The sequence below is a fragment of the Nipponia nippon genome, unplaced genomic scaffold, assembly GCF_047370975.1.
Source record: "Nipponia nippon isolate SJK-2023a ecotype South Korea unplaced genomic scaffold, ASM4737097v1 scaffold_39, whole genome shotgun sequence".
Lineage (NCBI taxonomy): Eukaryota > Metazoa > Chordata > Aves > Pelecaniformes > Threskiornithidae > Nipponia > Nipponia nippon.
Genome location: NW_028262357.1, coordinates 1,059,156 through 1,084,437, shown reverse-complemented (window position 1 = coordinate 1,084,437; position 25,282 = coordinate 1,059,156). Strand labels below are relative to the sequence as shown.

General features: G+C 41.1%; 1 protein-coding gene across 2 annotated transcripts in view; it reads right to left on the bottom strand.

Annotated features, from left to right (window-relative positions):
* The window catches only part of ADAMTS12 (ADAM metallopeptidase with thrombospondin type 1 motif 12), a 172,442-nt gene that overhangs the window by 140,835 nt on the left and 6,325 nt on the right, over positions 1 to 25,282 (bottom strand). The window lies entirely within an intron of this gene.

Sequence of the window (25,282 nt, the reverse complement as noted above, 5' to 3'; positions counted from 1 at the left end):
ACAGAACATCACAATCATGTCAGCTTGACATGATTCAGGGTGGGCAGGCAGGGAAAGAAGGAAGGACAGCTGATGTTAACCAGACTAGTAAAGAATTAACAACAGGAAATATGGCTAAAGCCAACTTTATAAGCAACAGATCCTATCTAATAAGATTACAATTTTTACATTTTCTAATCACATTTCCTAATGAGATTGTAAGTTTGACCAGTAAAAGATACAGTATGCTTATGACACATTTAGGGTTTGTAAGGCATTTATCTTGGCACATTTTGATGAAGAATGATTTCAAAGAAAATCAATGTTATACACATTCCATTGATTCAAAACCTGGCTAACCAGGAGATCTTAAGATAGAATTATAAACAATGAGCCATTATCAAGCAGGTACATTTCTACCAAAACCCTCTGGAGGTATCAACTTGCCCCTCTGTGAGTGAACATTCTTACAAAGATTTGAAAGACAACATGAAAACATTCCTGGTGCCATCTGTAGATAATACACAGATCACGGGAATCAGGAGGACAGGTGACAGACATGCAACCACCAGAGCCATTTGTAATCTGAGCTCCAGGAAACAGCACAAATTTCTTTATGTTCAAACAAAAAGTCACATAACAGAGAAATTAAGCCTCAGGAAACAAGGCTGTAGTCTTCAAAGCAGCAACTCTTGAGACTCTTGGTGTTACCTTAGAGTGGCTGAACACTAGGTCTTAACAGGGAGGCTCTGCCATCTATTGCTGCAGGGGCCTGCTTGCCTCTCTGCCAACTCTGCTTTGCCTGAGGGATACATTTACTCTACTTTCACCAATATCCAGGCTTCTCTCAGCACAGAAATGCTTTGCTAGAAAGCAGGTACCAGGCTAGTATTGCTTTCTTTATTCAGAGCTGCCATACCAAATGACAAGAAAAAGTATACACTTCAAAATTACATGTTGCTACCTACCATGACACGGTAAGCAGTTATGACATTTCATATTTTTCTCCATGGTCTTTTTGTCTTCAGCTGCCTGTACGGTTAGACCTTTACTTATGCAAGCTGTACTTACTACAACCTTGTTATTCTTCCACCTGCCAGTGCTGATTTGTTCACATCAGGTTGCTAGCTTATGTTTCCTCAGAAATGAAGAAAAATAAGTTTTCTCTGTGGCACAGTGACGGCCATTGCTTTACCCTTCTCTCTAATCTTTGTATTTTGGCAAATCCCATGCAGCATTTATCTTTCTTTGGAAAGGCACACACCAGCTCCTAAAAATCAATGATCCAAACTGTTTAAACCTGTCCCCATTATCAGTCCTTCAATTACTATTCAATGATGTGTGTTTCTGAAGTGACACGCACATAGTATTTTTAGGACAAGATATAGTGGGCAGAGTAAGAGGAAGGCACATGTGGCAGCTCAAGAGAATATCCTATGAGTTTCAAATCAGGCTCAAGTCAGTCCAGTCCTAAGGACATGAACTTGCTATTTTTCCCAGTAAGCTCAAAAGCATTACCATGCTTGCAGGAGCAGTTTACGCAAAAACCAAACTGCTTGAAGATTAACTTCTGATTACTTTCCCAGGAGACTCTTCCCAACTGCCTGCTGCCTTTCTTATGGGCTTGATATTTCAATAAATATCAGCTGTGGCCTGCTATAGTTTTGTGTATGCAAAAAGATTCTGTTTTCCACCTTAAACTAAACAATACATATTAGATCTTTAAAAAAAAAACCCAACCACTGTGGATGCGAACTCCATGTTCTGGGTAGGATGTGGTAATTAAAACGGCAAACTGTCTGCTTTGATAACAGGAGTGGGGTGTGTGCTGGTCTTGCATTCTCGTGTCAGACATCCAGTTTCCACAGCCGCATATGCCTCGTGAACCTGAGCAATACAAAGCAGTCTGAACTGCAGCAAGCAGACTGCCAGCACTCACAGGTACCACCTTCACTGATGACCTGCACCCCCCACTACTGCTCACAGCATTGGGATACTATTCCCAAATGTCCTGCTTTCTGCTCCATCCCGTCCCTGGCTTCTCCTGCCTGTCTCTTCTAGTTCCTTACAGAGCTTATCAGACATGCTTCCTGATATCTCTCATGGGTTTGAAAACCTTCCTGTACCTTTACTTCTATCATTAGTAGCTACATAGACAAGTAGGTCACTTCAAATTTTCTACTAAGCTTCAACTCCAGTTTCAAATGGTACTGAACTATATTTAATAGGGCCAACTAGGTATCAACACTACTTCTGCATACCGTTTTTGGCAAGACCACACAAGTAACCCGAGCTACACTGAAAATACAGTAAAACTTTTAGTCAGATTGTAGACTCTGCCCTTGTGTAACAACTGTGGTGTCTAATAATACTACAAAAATGGAAAAATTATTTAGAAGCATTACGTTCTTGCTTCATTATACTGAAGGAAATCTGTATCAACATGCAGCCAAAGATCTAAAGTTGCTCTGAGCATACAAAAACACTCAACATCACACTCTGGTGTTTACCCTTTTCTTGGCTGTGCAACAAGAGCAGAATTTGGCCCTTAGCTGTGGGCTATACACAATGATGATTTTTTACGGCTCAGAAAATGTTTTGCTTATGACAAAAACCCCTGCTCTTCTCATACTCCAAAGCCCCCTGGAGATACTATGCCTAACTGCTGCTGTACTACTGCTTAACTAGCCCTTGTACAGAGTAAATTCATGTGCAAAACCAAACACTTTGTATTTAAACACTGCCTTTAATTTGTATTTCACAACTGGATTGGCCATGCAGCGACTGGGCTGACTGGGCAGAGGAGCCAGCTGGCCAGTTCATGGGAGCCAGGAAATCTGCCAGAGACTGACAAGACGCCACTGGCTTCTGCCCACAGAGGTAGCCAAGAAAACGCAGCAAGGTCCCCAGCAGTGTGGGCACCCGCTACACCTGCTCACCCTGCTGCCCAGCTGTAACTATCACTCCTCCATTCCCGGCCCTGACCTCAGCACCTCTTCTTAGCACTAGTGGGAGCAGTCCTACCCATTTTACAAATTTAAAAAAGTCTGGCGCAGTTAACAAGTCAGAAACAACAGAGTAAGTCATCTGGGACTTCTGTCTCTTTTCCTACTGTAACGGCAGCATGAAACTGCCCCTCTGGGTAAATCTTTGCTCTAATAACACGTAATACAACATGAAGAACTGTATTACAAGTCAGCCATTAAGTTTACGCTGCTGCAGAAGAGAGAGGGAACACATTTCATTCTTTGACATTATAGTAATACAGAAAACCAGAGATGCTTTCTCTCAGCTTCTGTACAAGACAGATCTGGAAGCACTACCAGAGTATTTTCTGCGATGTTGTGCAATACTTACACAGAGCCAAACAATTAGAATTTCTTGTCATCAGCATCAAGTTCACCTCTCTGTTTTTACCACAGTCCTTGGACCACAAATTAGCCTTTCAGAGATAAGAAAAGCAGAGACTACAAAGTAAGCACCATGTCTGCTGACTAAAACCAACGCAAGTGTATACAGCAAAGAATCCAAGCCAGAAAGTAAATAGTTTGCTGCTTCACATACTTGCCCAGTAACTTCTGAAAGTGAAAGGTGACCCCAAAAGCCTTTCCAGCCCTGGCAAACTCCTCAGAAAATAGTTCTCTAAAGAGTTAATCTGGCTCTTATGTTGAAGAATTTAGCATGCAAGTACAGGATGCCCAGGCTTCTCTCTCTGCAACTCCAGTGCACTGCGATCATGTAACAAACCAACGTAAGAGACATCATCTTACTTCAGCAACAGGAAGCAGTGAATTTGAATCCTTCATGAAACCAACACCAAAAAGACACGTGATAGTACTAGAAACTGTAATACTATTAAGCCTTTCGGACAAAGGGTTAGTGAACTTCAGGGGACTCTGGGCAGCACCTATAGTCACTCCCAGGTTAATCCGCTCTTGCTGACAAGCAAGGATATAGCCCTGGGAGACACCAACAAAAGACGGTGGGCAGTAAGTGGAGCCTATCTAATTACAAAAGTCAGAGGCTGTATTTAGAGTAACTCATCCCCCCTGTCACCCCTTCACTCCCTCAATGTATGAGACTTCTGCTCTCAATCAGCCTTCTCCTACAACCAAACATTTCTGATACCACGCGAAAGCACCACAGCACTTTGCTGAAGAGAAAAAAGGATGCCACCGATTGCGAGGAGGTAAGGGGGTGCCCAGCCTACCTCCAAACCCATCATCCTCCTCGGTTTTGGACTGGAGAGGTCATGCAAGCAGCCGGCCCCAGCTGCAAGCAGGGTCAAAGGGAGTAACAAAAGCCAGAGCAAGCAATGAACAGAAGAGGGCTGAGCCGCAGCACACAGATGACAGTGTATGGCAGATGACAGTCACACCTAAAAGCTGATATTATGCTGCAGAATTGCACTCACAAAGTAACACGGTATCAGTATGTCATCCATGACGGGACAAAAGGGGTCTTATGACAAAGTTATGCGAAGACAGAGATGTTAATTTGCTTTAGACATCATATACTCCAAGGTATGGCTAATGCATACAAAATACCGTAGCAAGTACAGTAGGACCAAAGCAACGGGAAAATTTTAAGAGCACCTTTTTCCTGTTTAGTAATTGTAAAAGCAATTATGGTGGACTCATGATCTTTAGTGCATCCTGCCTGAATGATCCAGCAACCTTCACCACTCTGTTCAGACATTGTTCTTTTGAATGAATATTGGCCAAGAAGACGCGATTGTAAGGAGGGAGGAAAAAAACCTTCTGAGGCTTGCTCCATTCAGCATCTCCAGAATGCTGATGCTCACAGACATTGCTTTTATCAGGCTGTGCTTGGCCACGCATGGCAGAACATCCCACACAATCAGTGCGCCCCAAGGTTCACCCTCTACAGCGGACAGGTATGAAATGTATTTGCAGAGGTAGGTTCATCTCAGAACAGGACAAAGAAAGGGTTTATAAAAACGTCCTAAGCCCTGTCTGGAACTCATGCTTGCCTCCTCCCTTTCACTGCATCAGATGCCAAAGCACTTGCTGTTGTGGGCACTGCACCCTTCACATGCCAAGGTACTGAGATGCTCTCTCCTGTTTTTCTGAGCTAGACACTCCGGTAACCTATCCTTAGTTCTCCTGAAGGAAAGAGGTTGGGCAAAAGTCTGATGAGGACAGGATGATATTTGATCAAGTCCAGAGTGCGGAGTCCTCGTGCAAACCCCGTTTTCAGGATCCATTTCATTTTCTCTTGCTGTATACCGGTAGTGACCAGCAGAGAAACACTTAATACTAGGGAACAGAAATGCCCCAGATGGGAAGGCAGACAGGACAGCCTGAAAGAACCCATTTGCAAATATGCTTTTTGCCCAGAACAACATTTTCTGCCACAACCAGCAGGAAAGAAGTTAATGCTATGCCAGACTCCACAGCTGCAATGCTGTGGCATCCACACCCTGCTGCCCGTGACTGAAAGTACCAGAGAATTATGCTACAACACCCCTAAAAAGCAGGGCACATTTCAGGCATTTTGTTGTTCTTTTAAAAGATCTTCAGCAGTTTCTAAAGTTCTGCTACAGTCTCCCTAAATATCTGTGTTCCCAAATAAAGCCACTGGCGAGTGGATGCTCGTGATGCATACCGCCGCAAAGCGCCCCATGACACAAGCCCCACAGGAATATTGCTGTTCTCGCTGTCCTTTAGACATATACACACTGCACTGCCTCAGCTTCTGTATATAACAGAGCCCAGACAAATGAACTTTATGGCTGCCAAGATCTTTTCTCTGCAATCAATCACATGAGCAACAACCTCTCCTTTTCTTTCTTTTTTTTTTTTCTTTTCTTAAAGTTCTGCCTCTCCTTTACTTCTTCTCTCCTTTGTCTCCCTGTTTTACCCACGAGTGTGTTAATTTAGCTCATGTTAGGTGTCTCACTTGGTTCAGAGGTCTTTTGGGTATTTGGGAGGTTATACTTAGGAAAGGTGCTGGTTTTAATTATTTGTATCAATTTCATTATCTGGATTTACACCAAATAGAGACACACTGTGCCCTGGAGAAATCTCTTCACTTCAGCCTTTATATCCTTAAAAGAAAGATAAAGGTGAAGTGAACGAAGGCCACTTGTGAAGGAGGTAAGATGTTTATCAATCAGATTTCAGAGTAGTACTAAAAGGGAACTGATTGGAATCCTACCCTCAGATAGGTCCAAGTATGCCGGAATCATCTCCCACAGTTACCTAATCTCTTGTGCTCCAATTCCAAAGCTTGTTTACTTTTTGTCAGTTTTCCAGGTCTTCCCAGGAATGTTAGCCTGCTTGTTCCAAGAAGAGTCTGTGAATCCTCACGAACCACGCTGGTCTGAGCACTCAAAACAGCACTCAGGCAGCTAGAAACAAGACTTGAAGGGAAACCCTGAATCAACAAATCCAGTTACCAGTTCTCCATCACATAAACTAAGTCTCACGTAACAACAGCAGGACTGGCTCAGATGAACATCTCTCTCCCCCATCCTGTTTCCTAGAACTGCCAAATGCAGACACTTGGAGAACAGTAAAACAGCACATGGTACTTCCCACTAGTTTTTTCTCTGCCTTTTTTAAACTGAGTGATAAGAAATGTCCGCTCTATTCTAAGTGAATCCTTAGCCATGTTTTCCCATATTTTTCTAATATCTGCTCAATCCTACGATTTTTCTTTTTTTTCCCAAGGTAATATTCTGCCAGTAGTAAATTATAAAAAAACCAAACTATAAAGCAAGTATATTCAAGTCTTGGTCTTACATTTCCAACAGATGAACTTTGAAAAGCAGAAACTCTTATTATCTGCTAAATTTATGACTTCTCACTCCAGACTACAACACTGAAATTCCCCCCCCCAACTTCAAGTCTAACATAACCTATTTTAGTGATACAACATCCCACTTCTTTTCAGCATTGCATCTTAAGCAAAGTTCAACTCACACATTCCTTATTCTTGTCCCATGAGTATCAACGAAAATTTTGAATAAAAGCAGACCCAAAACAGACTTAAGGGACTATGTGAACAGTCTTACTTCTCCCAATAATTTCCCCTCACTTGATATTCTCTAGATTTATAAGGCCATGCAATTTAGTAGACTTACTTAAAATCTTTGCTGTGGTATTTGCAGTTTTATTGGCTTCTTTCTCCAGTACTCCAGAATAGAAGTTACTGTCTTGACCTGTGGTACATCTGTCTCACCACACTGCCGCTAGCCCTGCAAGCAGGTTTTATGCACACCAGAAGGTTTCTGCTATCTGTTCTATGCTGGGATCTGTTACATACCCTGCCGCAGTCAGAAAATCTCTGCAATCACCAGTTACTATCCCCTTGTCGTAGGGGTTACATTCAGGTTCTTCTTTACCACTGCCAAATTAGACAAATTGGTCAACTATTCTGCAGTCAGATACTACATCCAGGGGAGCAATGAGCAGCTCAGGTAAACTGAGTCAGCCAAGCTCAGCTCCCTTTCTAGTCAATGGATAGGAATCATTGCAGTGCCTAAAGCAGAACTGAGCATGGCTCATGTCTTGACACCAGGCAGGGGAAAGCCAAGTACCACTGACCTGCACTTAGATCCTGTAACCCCAAGCAACACAGTACTCTGAAATGCAGAGCTATCATTACACTTGATCTATGCCAAATAGTGGAGAGTAAAACCTACACAAAGATGCATACATACTCATCTCACCACATATATATCATTAGCCTGCTTAGCTGAATGCAGTTGGGTGGGTAGAAAGGATGAAAGGCAGTTTCCAAGTGCCTAACATGATTCACAGAATCATCGAATTGTTTAGGTTGGAAAAGACCTTTAAGATCATCAAGTCCAACCACTAGCCTAGCACTGCCAAGTCCACCACTAAACCATGTCCTCAAACACCACGTCTACCTGTCTTTTAAATACCTCCAGGGATGGAGACTCAACCACTTCCCTGGGCAACCTGGTCCAATGCCTGACTACCCTTTCTGTGAAGGCATTTCTCCTAATACCCAACCTAAACCTCCCCTGGCCCAACTTAAGGCCATTTCTTCTTGTCCTATCGCTTGTTACTTGGAAGAAGAGACTGACCCCCACCTCACTACAACCTCCTGTCAGGTCGTTGGAGAGAGCAATAAGGTCTCACCTCAGCCTCCTCTTCTCTAGACTAAACAACCCCAGCTCCCTCAGCCGCTCCTCACCAGACTTGTGCTCCAGACCCTTCACCAGCTTCATTGCCCTTTTCTGGACACGCTCCAGCACCTCAATGCCCTTCTTGTAGTGAGGGGCCCAAAACTGAACACAGCATTCGAGGTGCAGCCTCACCAGTGCCGAGCACAGGGGCACTCTCACCTCCCTGGTCCTGCTGGCCATGCTATTCCTGATACAAGCCAGGATGCCATTGGCCCTCTTGGCCACCTGAACACACTGCTGGCTCATGTTCAGGTGGCTGTCAACCAGCATCCCCAGGTCCTTTTCCGCCAGGCAGCTCTCCAGCCACTCCTCCCCAAGTCTGTAGCGTTGCATGGGGTTGTTGTGACCCAAGTGCAGGACCCACCACTTGGCCTTGTTGAACTTCACACAGTTGGCCCCGACCCATCGATCCAGCCTGTCCAGGTCCCTCTGTAGGGCCTTCCTACCCTCCAGCAGATCGACACTTTCACCCAACTCGGTGTCACCTGCAAGCTTACTGAGGGTGCATTTAATCCCCTCATCCAGATCATCGATAAAGATATTGAACAGCACCGGCCCCAATACTGAGCCCTGGGGAACACCAGTAACTCTCCTCTCAGTCAGTGACACAGTGGTGCTTCACAGACTGTAGGCATACCATGTGAGTACATAAATTAGAGCCCCGATGTAATTCTACAGTGGACAAATGACAGTAATGAGTACTACTGAATTCTCTGTGGCACTGATACCAATCTAACACAGATAAACAGCTCAATCTACTGTCATGGTCAGGTTAAACACCTGAAGAGACATTGTCTTGTAAGCAGGTTAAAAAAATTAAGAAAAAAACAAAAGAGAGGCCCCTATGCTCTAGTTTGGCTTTGGGATGTGGGTTTTTTTTGTTTGTTTGGGGAGGTTTTCTGTTTTGGCTTTGTTTTGTTTTTAAATTAGATCAGTCTGATCTCCTGACTTGAACAGAAATGGGACCCAAATGACTTGCTCAGTCACAAAAATAGCCTGTATGAAGGCTAAGAGTCAGGAATGCCAATGGCAGACTGACAATTCACAAATTCCTACACTTCACAGAAATGCATCTACTTTGAGAGTCTGAGCTACTAGGCCTCATGTGTTTTTCTAATTTGGACTTATAACTCCCCCAAGATTTACCCATTTACGGGCTTTGTACATCACTGCATCTCAGTGTTCTGCATCTTGAGTCTTCACACGGTAGTGTCTGGGTGAAGAATGACTTCCCACACAAGTGTTAGATGGTTCTTCATAGTTCAAAGAACAGAAATTCTTAGCAATGGGGAAACACGGAACACTTGTCAAAGGATGAAAAACGCAACTCAGTTTGGCTAGCTTCAGTCTCCATAAAGAAGCTCAACATAAACAAACTTGGCCATTTTATATTTTAAAATATCTAATTGTCATTCAAGGTCTTTACAGAACACATTTCTTCATACGTGTTATGATAATCAACTTAACTAAAAAAAGTACCATATAAAGCAGCATTCATAGCTATAACATGAGGAGGCTATGCCAAAAGTTGCTCTGCTACCTTGCTGGAAAAAGATATGTCCTAATTACAAAAAAATGGCCAAAAAGATAACACAACTGGCTTGGAGATCATATTCCTTTCTAACGACCAGCAAAGCAGTTCAGAGCACTGCTGCAAAACAAATTTGATGGCCTAAAACCTCACCTGGGTAAACCAGTGTAGCTGATGATTTGGCATTACATATTTAGTCTCTCTTTCAACACACAGTTACTTCTTTTCCTGCAAGACAGTGATTATTACTGCAAGCAGGGGCTTTGCGGTTAGTCGTAGCTAATTTACGCTCTCCAGTTTCATTCCCTCCTTAGATCTGGGTTGCCTCCCGCTGGAACAGTAATGGTCATTTAGCTTTATAATGCTCCTTGGCATCTCTCTCCTGAATTGCTACTACTCTCAGTTGAACTCTTCTCCAAAGCCAAGTGAAATCCATTTCCTCATTCTAAAGAGAACACTTAATTGGATAAACAAGTGACATTTTGTCCCTGTAGCTTAGCTAGCAATAAAATAAGAAACACGCATTTCTCTGGGTAATGAGAAACCAGTACTAGTCTAATTTATCGCTTTTTTCTGGCTGTTGGGACTGACGTCTTACTGTGAAGAAGTACCAGTAGCTTCCTCTATGCATTTTGATGCAAAAAAGGTTAAATTCACCAGCCATTTTTTGACAAGCATCTGCTACCAGGCTGTAATTTAACTAGATTCTATAAAGATACATTAAAAGCTGGCAGCAAGTACTGAGCCACTCTGAACTGACATGATGTAAAAATGTGTCGAGGGAAGAAATACCATTTCTCCCTTTGGTTATGAGTTATGAGGAAAAAGACAACAGCTGTTGTAAAACATAGGCAACGCAGTTCAAATGCTTTAGTGTCAACTAGAGACATGGCCAAGACTGTTTAATGCAGATTAAGATCTAACAAGGCCCTTTGAGGACAAAGAGCAACAAAGGACATCCAGATTTCATATGGAAAACAAAGCCAGAAAGAACTTGTTTTTAAAAGAAATCCTTGAACCTCATGGCACCAATAGCAGCCAATTCTTGTTTTATATACCATGCACAACACAACTTTCAAGAGAAGGGCATCTATATTAACAACTAGATATACCAAAAATACTCGGGGTTGGGGAAAACCTGTTATACACCCGATGCCATAAGAACACAAGAATGGCCAGACTGGATTAAAATAAAGATCCCTTCAGCCCAGCAGCCCTCCTCTGGCAGCAAACAAGAGCAGGTTCTTACAGAAAGGCTGCAGGAACAATGCAAGGAGGAAAGGCCACAATCCCTGACCTCCAGATGTTCTGGCAATCTTCCAGTTAGGAACTTCTCAAGTCAAAGGCTGCTTTCTCATCACTTTGCTGGAGCTCTCCTCCATCAGTTGCTCATCTGATCCATTTACTATTCTGCCATCCAACAGATCTCATTGCCTGCACATTTACCCACCTTCCAAGGTCAATTTAAATGACATACTATGTCTCACAGTTAGTAATTCAGCATTTTTATATTAACTGCTCTTGAATAGCACCTAGTCTTAGTGATTTGTTGTTTTTTCATTAAATAACGTAGCTTCTCCGCTACAGCCTTGTCTACTTCAGCTGCTTCTTTTATTCTCAGTCACATACTTGTTAACAGAATCTCAGGAAGGCTTCCTGATGCTTAAGTGTTTGAAAACATTCCCAATTTTGCACCTTTAACAAGCTTTTCTTCAAGACATTTTTTGCTTATGAACCAAAATTTTCAGTTATTTTACCAGCTTGTACGTTAATTTTCATTTTTTCCCCCACCAAATATAATTACTGCATTCGCCAGAACTAAATTTTGTGTTTCCTTTTACTTCTTACTATTTATTCACACCAGCTTTTCGTGTTTTTTTTTTTAAAAGAATAAAGACAATAATAATGAATTATCCCTTGTCTTTACCTTCCAAGAAGATATCGTTAAACAAGTCCCATACAATGTAAGCATTTTATCCCTCCAGCTATTTCTTTTTAAGCCTTCATCATTTTTAAGCAGTTTCCTTTTTAGAAGTTAAACACACCCATAGCAGATTCACACTAGATCTACAGGATAAGAAATCAGAGCTGCAACTCCGCCACAAGTCAATAGTTACAAATTATTGCTTGTAATTATAACAGATCTTAGAGTCCTAGTCTTAGATCCAGTACCTTATTATATTCAGCACAGCGCTAACACAACATAAAGATATTTTTCACCCTAGCAGGACCCCTGACAGTCCCAGTGTGAAAAAGAAGTGATAATAAAGAGTGAGAAACACAACATTGTTTCCTTTTTTTTTTTTTTAAAATAATAAAATACAATGCATCATTAAGACAAGCACAGTTTCCTCTTCCTATTTGTTTTGCACACCTTAACACAGCAGAAAGACTAGGGAGGGCAAATACTATGTGTTTAATACCTGTTTGTAGAAACATTTAAATACATAAATAATCTTGTCAGAATATGACCACAGATGAAAGAAGTGACTATTACTGACAGCTATCGTAATAATAGCCAAGTTGGCTAAAGGAACTTAGCTAGAGGAAAATGCAAATGAAATACAGCAATCACAAGGGTAGTTATACTTTGGCAGCTGGTATATTATGCCATGCTGCATAGCACGCAAGGAGAAAAAAAATAACAACACATCAGCGATGCTGCGAGGAGCAGTTTTGTTCCATTCACATTTCCCTGCTCCATTTAAGATGCTTAAGAACACAGCCATTGATTAAGAAGTGAGGCTACTACGCCAATTTTAATTGCCAAGGTAAAACCGGGACTACATAGCAGACATCCACTCCAGGCATCTGTGGGCAGGATTCACTATGATTATTCATGAATCGCACTTGGAAGTCTTTTCTTCCAAGACATTAAATTTTACCTTTCCTGAAGAAACAGCAGATTGGAAACCTACACACTCACCCCAAAGAGATCTCCAGGTGCTTTTTGCCTCCCGTGCCCTCTGTGAGGCAGGCTGCTGGGGTCCACTGGTTTTATTCTATATACTACTTTGCATTATACCACCACTCTAGCTAGTCTGTCAGCCATCTGCCAGCATACTGCACTCTGTCAGGAGTGCTTCTTTATATGGCAACTCTGCTAAAGAAAAGGTATATTAAAAAATCCATCTTACGAAAAAAAGACTTTCCCACCCACACAAGATGCAAGACTCAGCCCTATTTGTACTGAATAATATTTTTTTCTTAGTTTCATACTGATAACACCTGAACTGTCAATCTCCAATGCAGTCCAGAGCACGGGGCACCCATTACATTACCTCCAGATGGAGACCGAAGGAACAGCCCCATGTTTTGGCCTCCTCTTTTCTGGCTGAAGCACATTCTGAACATGCCATGTCTCCTGGCATGCAGGGCCAGCCATAGTGGCCCCTTCACACTGCCTAAGCTCACCTGCCTGCTGTCTGATGCTTACCATGCCTGGGAAGCAGCAGCACCACCACCGAGATACCAGTGTGAGGGCGAGGGAGCATTACGGTTCCTTGCTACTCCACACGGCTGCCCAAACAGATCCAGACACTTAACTGGTCCCATGCAGCCCTCTCATACATCAGTACACTGCAAGAATGAGACGTGTGAAGTCTGCAGGTGCTTGCTCAACACTCTGGCCTTCATACAAATTTCTCACCTGCTCTTTCCAGCCCCCAACTTACTATTATTCCAAAACTTACCATATTCATTCAGTAGCATATTCATACCCTGAGCAGGAAGGACTCCATGCCATGAAACGATACACAAAGGAGCACTGAAGGACAGTCACAGTTTATATTCATCAAGTACTCTTATTCAAGCTCGCTCTTCATTTAACTGCCTGCAAGCAGGCAGAGTTGCGAGGGGTCAGAGCAGTTGGAGTACTGAGATTACTGTAGAGTCAACAGCACCAAACTGAATTTTAACCTAAATGCACTCAAGTCTGCAACTTCCCCATATGTGATTGTTATTTACATCTCAAGCCACGGCCCCTCAAAGTCCCTGACAGTACTGACAGCACAATGAAAATGCTGCCTTTCTAAACCAGTTACTAGATTGTCTGGGGCAAGCCATGGTATACTTCACCTAGAAAGACTGACAATTTCTGGCTTATCAAAACACATTATTACCAGAGAGTAACAGTTCTACAAAGAACTTCAGACACAATTTTCTTTCACTTAAAGGACCGGAGGGGGGAAAAAAAAAAATTAGCAGAAATTTAGGAAATTACCTGCCAGGCTTGTTTGTATCCAATTTAAGATGATGTTCCTGACTATAAACATTCGCAGATAACAATATTCCTCTGCCAATCTTGCAAGTACAAACTGGATCCATTGTAGAATGCAAAAATGATTTGCAATTAATAGATTGCCACCACTGTGCAAATCATAAACAATAACTACGCAACATTCAAAACATCAAAGACACTACAAGTATTTGCATGGGTGCACTACAATATCATGTCTGTCATTCAACACTGATGGAAATACAGCCCAAAAGAAAACGCTACTAGTTCAGCTGCCCCTGTGCCCACCCCCAAAGTAACAGGCATCTAATCAGGGTCTAATTAAACAAAATTTTTGAGATGGGAACAATTGTTTGGGATTTGTTGTTAAACTACCAGGCACTCAGAAATACAAAGCTGAGGATTTTTTTCTGTCAATTCCCATCCCCCCCTTAAAAAAAACCTGCAGATTGAGATCAACTAAAACAATGTAATGAACAAACTGGGAGAATTTTTTCCCAATAATTTCCATAATTTCAAAACAAACTCTTTGCTAGCTTTCATTTTATCCAAAATTACATGTTGAGAGGCAAAATCCTAAACAAAAATTTAGTTTTGGATCCACCTAAAGTTCCAGCTGAAGTTATACTTATGTGGGCATGTCAGGAAAAGGGGGGTGGGATAAATGTTTTATTCAAACTCTGCAAATTAAATGTGGCTCATTTGAAGTTACTAAAAGTAATTATTCATAGTATACTTTTTGGCAAAGACATTTTTGTCAAGTGGTACACACAAACTGAAGTGTAATGGACTTCAGTAAAGGTGAAATACTATCTACAATGTCATTCCAGCTTCATAAGTATCCACCAAGGAGATTTATAGTAATACAAATTATTCATATATCTTTTGCTAACACAGGAAGCATATTAATTCTTAACAGAGTAGTTTCTGCAAAAAGAAAATAAATTACTTCACAATTGTTTTTTGCCAAAAAACAAATATGCTTTACCCCCCAATACCTAATCCACTATTTGCTTGATCTGATCTAGTCATGAAGACAGGGGACTTGACTAGATCTTGATTTACCTATTTAATAAATTCAAACTTGGAGAAAATTTGGGGGAAGAGAAAATGAAGATAAAAACCACAAGCACCAAAAATGAAGAAAAACATTTGCTTAAACTATTAAGTTCCATTAAGCTCCAGAGCTATGGCCATGTTAACAATGTCGCAAAAGAACATAAAGAATTTTTTCTTCATGGCAACTTTCCTTGTGTTTACATTTTGGATTAAAAATTAGTTTAGAGTCTGTTACACAGGATATAACACAGCTATAAGAAGGTATTCAGGAAAGTAAGGGCAAAGGATGACCAATAAAGTTCAGAAAGCTCTCCACAGCCCGAGCAGCTGGACAAGAAGAAGGAAGATGTAATTCACCGTAGATTAAAGAAAATTGATAAAGCATGGCATGGTGAGGGGGAAAAGGCCGCAGAGATATAATCCCAACCTTTGTGTGTTAAAATGATGGGCTCTGACCTACCTGCTACTGTGCAGAAATAGGAACGTGAGCTGCTATTCTCATGGAAAAAAAATTTGGAACTATATAAGAAGCCCATCTCAACAGCTGTCCAACAAGGCTGTGTCAAGTGTTCAGAATTACCAAGAAACACAAAAATAATGAAGAATACACTATGTCACTGAGCAAATAATCTCAAACACTGTGCTCAGTGTTTGACTGTTCATTGTCTCCTCCAAGACAATAGCTTCAGGAAGCAGCAAATGAAGCTGATAAATAGCTAGTGAAAAGCAAAAGAAAATACATCTAAATCAATTTTTAGGTATTATAATTCGTAGTAAAGATTCATGTTTCTAGCACCAAGTGACTCAGTGGAAACCAAGAAAGTATGTGAAAGACTAATCCATCAATAGATTCTCAACAAAGAAAACATACCTGTATCAAGAAATTTGATCTGAGTTGAAAACAGAAGCAAGGATGAACAAAGGGAAGATGTCCTACTGCCCTGTTCTTACTCTTCCCTAGATATTTACTTAGTCACTGTTGGCCAGAGGGTGCTGGATAAAACAAATATTTACCCTATCCACAGTCTCCATTCTTACAATTTTGACCAGATTTGGTCCATGACAGTTCCAGATAAGGAAATGGACAGAGTTAACATTGCATCCAAATAAAGAGATATTCAAGTTTGGACTGAGCATTTAGAATCATCTTTGTTGTAAAAATATACATTTAAAAATGGAAAAGGAGTACAATTTGAATAAAAGAAAACTTCAAATCAAAAACAGTTCTGCATGAGCCTTTAGTGTGAGTTACAACTACAGTGGATTTAGATATAGTCTTGGGATGTCCATGCATCAACAAGCCTAAGCAGGTTATTAGGGACTTGCTGTTTGCCGTGAGAATTGGAACGCACGATGGATGTGTTTAAGCATAGGCAATGTTTAGCCAGGACAACCAGCTTTTTTTATTACTACTTATTTACTTCTTTATTTTTAAAGCTCGCAATTTCATATGACTCTTTCTCCAGAGCACACCCTGGAGCCAGTGTGTATATAAAGTGCATAAATATCCCAGCCTAAATTACTAAATACTTAAATTCTGCTGCAGTTTACAAATGGGTTGGGAAAGTCCATTGTTAAGCATGAGTTTCTGGAAAAACCCAATATATTTGGCCATGGCTTGGTAATACCCAATACATACAACAGCACAGAAGCCTCCTCAGCACACAGCGTGGATCTTAAACCAAGAGCTTTAGCTGCAGTGTAACTGTCCTGCAATGACAGAGCTACATATACGTATATGGATTTGCATGTGTGTGTGTGTGTGTGTGTGTCTCGTACACCTGTATATATAACCGTGCCCTGATGCTGACGCTGCTCAGGGACTGCAGCTGCTCCTCTCTGACAGACAAAGAGCATTGAAGAGGCAGGACCTGATCTTCAGGCCGCTAGTTTTCAGCTGGTGCCAGAAGCCAGGCTCACACAGCTGCTGTAGAAGTACCACTAGCCCATCTATCCTCTAAGTGCAAGCAGTAGACACAGACTATTTGGGTCTGTTGTTTACACCACCATTGCTGTTCACCACCTAACATCCTGCCAATGTTAGTCTGCTCAGAAGAGGAGCAAGGCAGGCTTTTCTCGGTAAATTTTCTCTTTTTTTTTTTGAACAGCTAGAAAATAAGGCATGCAATTGGCAAGATTTGTCCCTATTAACGTCACGTTATATGCATCACTGACCGGGTATGCAGGAAAGCTTCAGTTCTTCCCCTCTCTTCTGCTAATCATTAATGATTACATACAAAGCATGTGCGGTGATGGGCAGCAGGTACAGCATGTTGTTAATATGGCAACCAGTGCAAACAATTCTGTTTACTTCCAAGCTGGACCCTTCCTTTCAGCGTCATGAAAATGGATTAAAGAGAAGAAAAAAAAAAAGTTCTGTGAACAGCAGAACTATCAAAACCTCGTTTCCCCACAGATTTGCTTCTCATATGTGCTCCATTTCCTCACTTAAAGTAATTTTCTCCAATCTCTCCTGAATCGTCCAGCACTCCTCACTATCAGCTGGACCAGGGGTAGCACTGCACCCTGCTCAGTAACAACTTACAGTTCTGCTGAGCTACCAGTCAGCCTGCATGTGTTCATCCATCATTTCACTGATCAAAAGTTCCCACCTTTACCTGCAAAATTCGTAAGAACTTAATGGCTTTAATACCTCCATTCCTCTTTCAGATTGGGCTGAATTTGGCCAACAACGTCCAAAGATACTACAAGAAACAGACCATCTTCCAAACCTCATGTTATTAAGAATCAAGGCAAAATAGATGCTATGTATATTTTTTACTTCTAGGTCTAACTTTTAGACTGAAGTCACAATCCCACAGTTTTCCCTCAGCAAACAAGACACCTTTTATAGAAACACCACACTCATGAAATCATGAATTAAGACTTTCAGAAAAAAAAAGAAAAAAAAAAAGCAAACTACACACACATACTTAGAAGATTCATTAAAAAGATTAATGGAAACTGGAAATAACCACTGACAGTTCTGTATACTAACAATATTCCTAAATAATTAGCAAATAGTTAGATACAGATTTAAACCAGAGAATAAATCTTAAAACTATATAAAAAAGAAGAGTCTATCTTTCATATTCTCAAAAAAGAGTTATCTTAAAGGAGCCAGACATTCTAATCCTGGGTAGCCCTTTCAAAACAGTTCATACTGACTAATCCTTATTTTAACCCACCCCATCAATGGCCATTCCACTGAAATGTAACAACCATGTTATAAAAACTCCAGCCATACCCAGCTTCTGGGGTAACAGCTTCATATTGGTTAAAGGTGACAAGGCCAAGACCAGGAGCCACAGACACAGCCAGATTCTCATGTATTGAGATCACTGATGAGATTCGTTTGACCTGTCAATTAGAGTATTTTTGCAGACAAAAGGCTGGGGGAAGGGAGCTGGCAGATGGATAGCTGAAGTTCAAACACAAAGAAAAGGGATGGATGTTGAAGTAGTGCAGCAAATACTCAAAGTTTGAATGATCAATCTGCTGGGAAAAAAAAAAAACCACAAACAACAAAACAAACAAAAAACCACCACCACACACCCTATCTTGGGATCACCTTAAAAAAAAAAAAAAACAAAACCAAAACCACACAGCCACAACACTAGTCAAGCAAGGAGACTATCCAGATATTTATTATTACATGGAGAAAACTGGCAAACCAAGCATGACATAGAACAGATGCACAGGGAACACTGTATTTACTTTCAGTGTAAATTTTTCTACTTACAGCATTTTCTGTACTACTGCCTAAGAGAAGAAACGTACAGCAGATACACAACAGAGTTACTTAGGAGGTCCTTCCTTCTTTACATGAGCCAAAACAAGCCAAATCACAACATTTAGACTTTGGAAGCTCCATTATATCCAACCATGGAGCAATTCCTGTCCCCAAGGAAAAGGCTGGCAGCTTGCTTTCATGCCTGGCATTCTCCAAACACCTTATTCCTACCTTTTGGTTCCATCAGATTATCACTAGCTGGACAAACCAAAAGAGGCTGCTGTGAAGATGTCACTGATATCTAAATAAGAAGACATGGCTGGCAGATAGGGCCATCTACCATACTTCCAACCACAAGCAGGACCCACCAAGTACTATACAGCAGGGGAACAGCAAACAAAGAAGTGAAAGACTCAGAATCTTAAGAAGAGATGAGTGAAGGGGAAGAGACCCCTGAAGAAGAACTTGTGGTTTTGTCTCCCAGTATCCTTGTTCCCAGAATGGAATTCATTTCTTTGAGGTAGCACTACAGGAACACATGCCAATTCATCTCTTAAAATAACAGCCACCAAAACAGCATGTGTGTCCAAATGTGTTCTGGGGCTGTACAATTCCACATCAGGGATCACTGCTGAATCCAGTTTCAGGTGGTCACAAATGCAACTGAAGAAGAGGTTACATCTCCCCTTTCCTTAAGTGCATTTCTGCACTGCCACATGCTTAGCCACTTAGAGTAATTGAAAACCGCTTCCATTTGAAGAGAAGCAATTTTGTTGGTCACAGGTATACCACAAGGGAATAAAAAGACATGGTCATTTTTCTGGGCTATAGGAATGAATTGTGTAGAACAGCAGCTTTGCAGAGCTCTGGTAACTACTTTTAACAACAGATTAACAAACCAATTGTTAATAACCAACCAACCTCACAAACTGAGAGATAGAGAAGCAGAGAAAAATCCCTATAATAAGCTTAGCAATGCATTTTATTCTTCCATTACTTTAGAACAAAATATTACAAAACTATTTTAAAGTAAAAGATTCTTTTATCCCTAAACCTCATCTAAGGAAAACACAGAGTAGTCGGACATCCTGATGCAGGCTTTCCATATCCATAGGAGAGGAAAGTCTAAACAGTAGTATTAGACCACTTTCCCAAGGAAAACTACCACTGAAGTACTGTTACAGTACCTGCATAGAACTGTTCAACCTGGGACAGGTCATAAGATCTGACACGTGGGTCAGCATGAAAAAGGCATCTCACACTAACTACAAAAGCTTCTTGGCATGTAGCAGGAGAACAGAGATCATGCTGAATTCCCCCAAACTGAAGCAAGTCTGCAACAGATGAAATGCCATTGGTGGATTTAATGTGACATTGAGTGGACCAGAACACAGGTGACACTGCATAAGTATCAGAGCTCATTCTTAGGCTTGATATAACGGTGATATCCTGTACTAAAGAGAACAGTTACATTCAAGCAGAATTCAGCCACTATTCTGCTTTTCATTGACATGCTTGCCACATGTGTCAGGGCAGACACAGATCTGCCCAGCGAGGTCCCACTTGGAGCATCTCCCACCAGCTGCCATATAAAGAGGAACGGTCATACAGCCACCAATTAAACATTCACAGAGGGCTGCCCTGACTGTGGCTGGGCATAGAGGGAAGAACTGAGGTGAAGGAAACCTTTCAAAAATCCTGGGCACAGGCGGCAGACTTTACCCAGTTTTCTACAGATCGCCAGGGTATAGAGCAGCCACCAGGTTTGGTATGTATGCCTGTCACTGCTAAGAAACAGCAGTGTTCTGCAGTAGCTGGATTTTGGGAGGGGGAATAAGTAAACAAACAGTGCTTCATGACTTTGTACTGCATTGCTGTTGCCTGGGCAGCAGCCAACAACAGCACTTCTTGGAAATGCTGATGCCCATCAGGACAGAGACAACTCTCTGACCAGCTGGAGACGGCCAAAGCATGATCTGTCTACAGTGCTACGCAAGGCCCAGTATGGCCAGAGACTTACCAGGTACATGTGTAAAGATCGTTCTCAATTTCCATACTGATGTTTTTCCACCCTTCTGCCATTTCCCTGCTGATGCTGGTATAGCCTTTGAAGATAAAAGTATTACCAGCAGCAACTGTCCATTGACAGCTCTACACTGTAAACAAGTGTCAAGGAAACAAAGCCTTAATGATGCTCTGTCATCTAAAAATACTATAAACAATGTCTGTGTTACTGATGAATAAAAGAGGGCCTTGTTCCTAATAAAGAGCATAGACTATCAGAGAAAAAATCACTTCCCAGCTCTATAGGACTTAGTGCATAAACCTAGGGTATTCATTCAACTTCACTGAGCTTTGCTCCCTCCCAGCTCTACTGAGGGGACAAGCCGACACTACTGCTGCGACACAAGGCATCTCAGGACTAGCACAACTGAGAATTAAGGCATTAGTATTTGGAAAAGTTCATTATAATCTTCTGCAGAAAAGCACTATGGAAACATAAAGCATCATTAGAAGTGTGCCCCAAATAGCCTGCCAGGATAAATTCAAATATTATTTCCACAGAGAGAGACAAAACCAAAACTATTTTCTCCCTTTCCTTCCTCTTAGAAACTTTCCTGTACCTAAGAGATGTCATGTCTTCTCTCTTCCCAAGTGTCACAGATTGATCCGTTTCTGGTGTTCTTGTACTGACTTCTTCTCTGGCATTTCCTCCTCCAACTGTGACCCGAAATAAACAGCAAGGTCTGCCCCACTCTACCCATGTTAACACAGTCTCATGCATTATTCTACAAGATCCAGAAGTGCAAAAGACTTAACCAGACAACTGACCCAGAGAAGAAAAAACAGAGCTTACAGCATCATGTTCTTCACCCTGTTAAGAAGGTCATGACCCGTTTAGCATGAAAGGGAAACAAGAATATCACAAGGTGTGAGAAAAAAAAATGGATTTGCAAATTACAAGTTAGTTCCTCCAGATCTCTGCTAGTTTGTCCTTTTTATCCTCTTTGTCCAATTCTGCCCAAATCCCTTTATGAACCTATCCATTTGTTTCCAAATATATTGCTGAAATTAGAGACATATTTTTTAAAAAGAACAATGTCATACAATGACTGTCCCCCCCCATTCTTATGTCTCAAATCTGTCACTCTTATTTCCCTTGCAGGCCATTTTAATAACATATAAATACATAGGAAAATGAAATTTGTAGGGCATCAGCACACCCTGTTTTCAAAACAACTAAGGAAATGCTGCAGTTCCTAAGTATGATGATGTTCCAGCTGAAAAAGCAACATACTGTCAACCTGGAGAAGCACTGAGGGCAAAAAGCTGTTTCCCCCATTTTAAAAGTGGCACTTTTCTTTTTCAATCATTTGTCAATATGATTTAGTCAAAACAGACGCCCCTCTGAAAACCACATGTTCTCAGCAGCACCTACTTGATCTATGCAGAAGAAATTTGATTCTGAAGAGTGTCACAAATAAAAACGTATAGTAAGAGTTATATCTTTGCTATATGAGCATTGCTAATGCCTATGGAAGCAGGAATATAGTTCAAAGCAAAAACACAAGGGAGATGAAAATCCATTTCTAGATTTTCTATACTTTCAGTGCTGTGTGTGAGTGATCTTTATGACAGAACACAAATCTACACCACACAACTTTGTTTTCGTCTTATACACTGCTATTATCCTGGAAATTCAGGAACTTTCAAATATGAACCAAATAAACTTCACATGAGAGGAAGTCATTCCAGAAAGAGGACTAAAACTAGGATTCCCCTCCCACAGGCATCTTTAGGATTTTATTTTGCCCCACTTGAGGCCAAGATTTTTTTTTTGACAGGAGGACACAGTATTGCAAAAGATGACATATTGTTAAGCAATTCACTTGGACAAAATTACAAGATAACATTTCAACCATTTCCCACTACAAATGTCAACAAAAGGAATATTCCAGTAAACATATTTATTTAATCAAATCAGTATTTTCCAGTATTTTAAGTTTTTTGACCAGCTCCCACCATTAAGAAAGCCAAAAATTAGCAGTTTAGGGATCACACACTTTCCTGTCACTCATTCCCATGCTAAATTGGTGCCTCATTTAGCTTATTAAAGACCATCTCAACAAAAAAAGCACAGTATGTTTATCATTTTATAACATACCTGAGCTGTCAAGCCAAAACGGTGTCAGGAAAGGAACATCACTAATATTCCTGTTCCCCATATTTGAAGGCTAAGATATTGGTTCTTACCAGTTCTTGGGTTATGAGGCTTGAGCACATCAGCACTCTGCCAGCTCGCAGTGGTGGGCTGAGGAGCTAAGTTTTATTGGGATCCATTTGCCAAAGCACACAGAGTGCGGTCCTGACCCAGGCTGTCACAGGTGAGGTCCCATGCAGCAGCCACTGCTGTCAAAGCATATTCTGAGAAGCTGGCACCTTTCAACCACACTTTTTTGTTATCTTCCTCTTCTTCCCATCTCAGTCCCAAGGATCCTTATCAACTTGCCCTGTGCAATTCATTATTTCAGATAACTTTTTATCAAGTAGTTTAGAATTAAACTCCTACAGTAAACAAGATTATAATTTCTCCTCATGGGATAAGTTTTCAGTATCTCAAATAATTTGCTCTAATTCCATGGTGTTTACCTATTCTCTGTTCTCTTTCCCTCCCTCATAAGAATAAACAGGAAAATTCTTTTCAATGGAGAAACACAACACACCCCAGGAAGGAGGGGAAAAAAAAAAAAAAAAAAAAAAAAGCAAAAAGCAGAAATAGACATGATGATGAAGAGAAAAAAAATTGGGGATCTCCAGCATTGAAATAATTTACCATTAGCTCAGGAAGCAGCAGACCACCACAAACAGTTTCAGAAACATCAGGCTTTTATCTGGAAGACCAGACTGCAATTCTCAATGCTGGCAAAACTATTCATTAATAAATGTTTTCATATGACACTGGATCTTTTGGAAAACTTTCAGGGGAAAGGCAAGCTAAACCACTTTTCCTGAGCTTGTGGCACTCAGAGGACTTAAGAGATTCAGACCCAACTCTTACTGCAACCTCTTCAGAGCAGTGACTTCTGGACTTCAAAAATCATCGCATCAAAACCATCATGTTTTTTCCCAGAGGCTGCTTTCAACCTGAATTAATTTATGATTCTATATTTTCAACATTACAGTTTGGGGTAGGGGGGAAACCAAACCATAACAGTATTTTCCTGATACAAGTGTTTTGTCAAAAAGAAAGAATCTCCAAGCCCGTATCCTAGTAAACATTGTTTCACAAACCTCCAAATGAAAGTAAACCTCAAAAAGTTTGTAACGCAAATGAAAGGATTACTTTGAATGGTGTTACCATGCTGAATTTAAAATGTTATTTCAGTATTTTTTTTTTAATCCTTGTTGCAGACTAAATACTTCAGAAGGCATAATGAAGACCTAGCACCTCATTTTCAAGTTCTCATCCTAGTGAAAACTAACAAAGACTTTCTGGTAAAGCACAAGACAAACAAACCAAAGGAACTACTTGTATCATCATATCTCCTTTTCCTTACTGACCCTGTATGACCATAATGTGTTTCAGGGAAGTTTTGATAAGTTGGTCACCACTAGAAGAATTACTTAGAAAATCCCTGATCTTCATGCCTGTGGGACTGAAGCTTCTGACCTCAAGCAATGGTCTGTTTCTCTGGGCAACATGCCAAAAGTGTTATCAGCACTTGTGTAAGATTCCAAAGTTTCCCATTTCATCTACATCAGAGCTGGCTTCATGTTACTTTTTGTACATTGCCAGGATACTTCTGTAACCCACTGATTTTCCAAAGCTTCTGAAAGCTTCATACTTCTCAATAGCAAGGAACATATGTTGATATTGGCAGGCTGGCAGGGAAAGTATGTACTTTACAGATACTCACCTTGGTGTTGAGTTCAGGCTCAAGAGTGAAACAGCAGTCCCTAGCCTGTTGCAGACTGAGATGTGTTGACCAAAAGGCATCAGTGCACTGCTCTATGCACTTTCAAATACTATCATCTGTCACTCAAGGGTCAAGGTGCTAGAGCACATACACACTGCACACACTTCATCACCTCTGCCTGCACACTCCACAAACCCTTTGCATTTTCCCTCTCACAAATTATATGTGCCATTTTACAGAAGCCCCTACAGCATCCCCTTCACATTCAGGCAGTTTGTCTCTTCTTCCACTCCCTCACAGGACAGGTTCAGCCTTATCCTCTAGAACTAGAAACCTAAGCTATGGTAGTGCTAAAAAACAAAGCATAGCAAAAATAAGGTTTCCACCTCCTTGTCTCAAGCTTGAACCACAAGCTATTAAGAAATGTAAGACTTCATGCTCCAGCCTTAGAAGCGCTCTTTGGAATGAGGGATGCCTAGAGGTGGTTCAGGTGTGAATTTAAAGCTCCGGCTAAGATTGCATCTACCCTATCATTTATTTCTGAAGTTGCAGTGCAGTTTTGAAGCAAATCTCCCAGTTTTCCCAACCTACCATCAGTTGGTTTCATTTGCAGAGCAGTTTCAGTGCACCTGAGCTACATTCCTTT